Source organism: Nasonia vitripennis (assembly GCF_009193385.2).
Source record: "Nasonia vitripennis strain AsymCx chromosome 4 unlocalized genomic scaffold, Nvit_psr_1.1 chr4_random0002, whole genome shotgun sequence".
NCBI lineage: Eukaryota > Metazoa > Arthropoda > Insecta > Hymenoptera > Pteromalidae > Nasonia > Nasonia vitripennis.
Window position 1 is genome coordinate 156,559 of NW_022279637.1, and position 4,112 is coordinate 160,670.

General features: G+C 37.0%; 1 pseudogene; it reads right to left on the reverse strand.

The window, feature by feature from the left end:
- Positions 1-832: 832 nt before the first annotated feature.
- Positions 833-4,112, reverse strand: LOC103317123 (annotated as a pseudogene).

Consider the following 4,112-nt stretch of genomic DNA (forward strand, 5'->3'; position numbering starts at 1 on the left):
TATAAGAGTTGTAGACATTTTTAAAATGCAACTTGTCACCGTGGCAAACATATCTTTTAAACACTTTTTGATATACAACAACCCAAGAAGCGATTTTTTGATACATACATTCAATAATAACTTCAATGCAACATGCCCCATACTTTCAGGAATTTTCCCATATTTTTAAAAGCTGAAAGTTATATTTTGGCCTTTATCTCGTACATATATACAAGATTAAACCATTTTTTAAAATTAAATTATAAGAAATGCGAAATTTAGGAAATAATCGCCGAGTACAAGGATCAGTGAAGTCGATCCGAGTAATTTGACATTATATAACGACGCACACTGTCCTAATTATACATTTAAGCTGAATCAGTACAATTCACTTCTGAAATTCAAGTGTATTATACTGAACTAGAAAAACCTAAAGTTAATAAGGAAATTTGCTTAGATTAAAGAAAAGCTCTAAGTAGCTTACTACATCTCTCTAAACTATGCTAAATTCCTAAACAATCAATTTTCTAATTGAAATCCTACAAATGAAATATGATCCTTTTGGTTAATTCCTCTTGAAAACGTATTATTTATCTGAAATTAAAATAAAATAAAATTAAAATTAAATGTATTTTAAGAATATGTCTACAAACAAAAATAAAAAATAATTGATACAAATGCAAGTTAGTTGCCAGTTTTCCAATAGTATTGATGATAGTGTTGATGACCGCCAGAAGAATAACAATCAGCACTTTGACCACAATATTGAAAAAAAATCAGGATAACCTTGCGTACTGGCACCAGATTTAACCAAACAACCCTGTAAATACAAATAATCAATAAATAAATAATATTAGCAAATCAATAAACAATTATAGACATTCTGCAGCAGCAAAATCGGTATTATTCCAGTGTCCACCGAAACGACCAGCGACAGGGACACAACAGCTTCTAAGGCAAAATTATACTCGTGTATCTCGGTCATGGCATCAAGAATGGCAATAAGGCCTCCGTCGAGAAACCGCCCAAAAGCTCGGAAATAGAAAGGCGCAGCTCCAGTCGTTCTTGCTGCTTTACACAGCAACTGCTCCCCCGGTTCAAGAGTCGCCTTAAATTTATCAGCCAGAACATCAGTGGTGATCAATTTAGAGCTTTAAATGTCCGCCATCACCGTCACCTCACCTACATATAGAGAGATAAATAATTAAGTAAAATTTGTTGTAAATTTCGAGTTCATTTCTCTTGCTCCTCTTACCTCACGTTTCTTTCAATGCATTTTCCAAAGGCTCACTGTCATACGGTCGTCTTCCCACGAATGCATTATCATTTATACGGAAGTAGAGAGCCTGGCACTCCTTCAAATTCTTTCCTACGGCTATGCCGAGTGCCAAAATCCTCATAATAAAGCAGCGTGTTAATAAAAACTTATACTCTCACAAAATATAAATGCGACTAAAAAAAGTACCTACCAATGGAAGTACCAGAAATCCAATAGAAACGGCTCGATACAGGTTTCTGCAGCACGCTTTCGATCTCCAGAAAAGTTGGCACGAGAACTAAGCCTCTGATGCCACCTTCGTCCAGACATAGCAACCGTACACCTTTCGTGTGCTTGCGCTTCTTCGTGGCTACCTTTTCCATTCTCGATACGTAAAGCATCTGATCAAGGACGGTCCGAGACACAACTGTAGGTTGTTCAGGTGGTGCAATGCCGTAGAAAATTTCGTTGTGCTTACAGCCAATACTGCAACACTTCATGTCGAGCGGACAGCGTTCAGCACCGACTGCGTGCAAGATATACAATATCTTTTGACCTTCATTGGTGTCTTTGTCGATGAGATGACGAAGACTCTGGGACTTCCAGTTCTTCGCGTTGATTTCCGCGCCAAAAGTTATCAGCAGCTGTACTATCATGGGTGTTGACCGAGTTACTGGCAAATGTAATGCTGAGTTTCCTTTTTTGTCAACTATGTTGATGTTAGCCAGATGGTTTAAAAGCTCTGCCACGCATTCAAGTCTTTTTCTGATTACCATAATGGGAAGAGCTGTTCTATCTTCGAAACTCAAAACGTCAATTTCACAATTTTTTCTATCAGCGTATTCCTGACTTCTCTGCTGAAAGACCAGTGCAGAAGCGTTTTAACAAATTACATATCGTCCGTCTTTAAACTGTTATGGGTGAACATTCAGAAACATTAAATTAAATGAAACAAAGACAGCAGGAAAAATCCAGAAACTTCGACGCTTAACGAGCGTAAGAAGTAACCCTAAACCAAAACAAACTTCTCCTCCCTCGGCTGAAAGAGCGCGTGCACAGTCGACGCTGCAGTTTAGCCATTGACCGTACTTAGGCCCATAAGGCCTAATGAGTAAGAAAGAGAGCGCGGCTAAACTGAAGTGCGAAGGAGAAGTAAAGACCCTGCGTGGGAGAAAGCTATGACGCTTTCTTCAAGCTTCGCCTCCCCCGATTTTTCATTCCTGTGTGTGCGATCCAAGAGTAAGGACGCTATTCAAGAGTTCGATTTTATAGTTACATTTCTGAGTCTTTAAGTTGGAGTTTAGTCTTAATTGTGATTTCGTCTTGATCATCATTTACCGAAATTGTGTATTATTCCATTTAAAAATTATTTGAAGTCTCCAGAAACAAATAAAGGAATTTCTGAAATAATTGAGTCTAGAGATTACTTGATTTGAGAGTTTTGATCGTCAACCTTTGGGTCATCCCCGTCAACAAACACAAGTAAGTCGTTCTCGTTAATAATTTAATTTTCCTTAGTGTTTTATTATCATGCAAACAGCTCCCCCGTATGGGAGAGGAAGCTATCATCCGCATAATCATACAACATTACTTTGTTAGTTAGGTAAATTTATTATTACCTTAACAAAACTGAGGGCTCGTCCGGGATCTTTATAGCTTTTGTCGAGCGAAACTGTTTGCTTCTTCACGTATTAAATTCTGTGTGATTGAGTGAAAGAGTCATAAATTAAAATTTATATAAGTGCGCGCACATAAATGAAATTAAAAAAATTAAAAAAAATCAAAGATCGCGAGTGTGCAAATAGAAGAAGAAATTACATTCAAAGGTATGCTCGAGAATTGAGATTAGCATAAACATAAGGAAATTTGAGACGCGCGCGAGATAAAGACGTTGTGACGTCAAACCGAGTGCATATCGGGTGGCACGCATAGAACTATTAAAATAATTTTTCAGAGTGGATTATATTTAATGAAATGTCGACTTTTCTTGGGAAAAAGGGAAATAAGAAAAATACAACACACGATAGGCGGGTCACTATCACAACAATTCGGTAGAAAATTCAATTTTTAAATAAATTTAAAATTCACATTTTCGTCGCAATAATAAAAACAATATTGATTCCTATTTTCACATCAATTTTCTTTACAAAATTAAAGCACAGGCAGTTTGACGTATCCTGCCAGACATTGCGTAGTGCCAAAATTACTCCTTTTATACACACAGACACATTTACATTGTAGACACTTAACACACTAAGCATACACACAAAAGTTCAAATTCATTCATTTACTTAATACACAATATACAATTATTTAATGCATACACATCAAAACCATTTCACTCGAGACACTAACATTTGATTAAAATTTGAGTAATCACGCACAACTGATTTAACATTTCAAACACAAAATTCAAAATCACATTTCACATTTTCTTTTTAGAATTTTTTTTTGTCACTTTAACACTCTGCAATAAATCACACTCATTAAACTGCACAAGTTTCTTTTGAGCGAATACACTTGGTTGATAAGCACAGGGGTGGACCCGTTAGAACTTTGCTCGTGCTCCAAAAATACCCAAAACACTCAAAATCTGGTCGACAAGTAGCACTAGTGTGCACTGGCAAGTGATCGCCAGAAGTCGAGCCAGGGCCTGGACGAGGCTGCTGCGTAGAGTGTAGAACTCCGGGTTCCACAAAGGAGAAACTGGGCTTCTGCATTCGAAACAGCCAAATTTGGTGATGAGACGCCAACTGGATCCCTATAAATATTGATAAGCATTAGGTTTACGTACATTTATCTCCCACATTATAAATAAAGTTACATTTGCCCACAAATCTAAAGTACGCCCAAATTTACATATACAGGAGCCCAT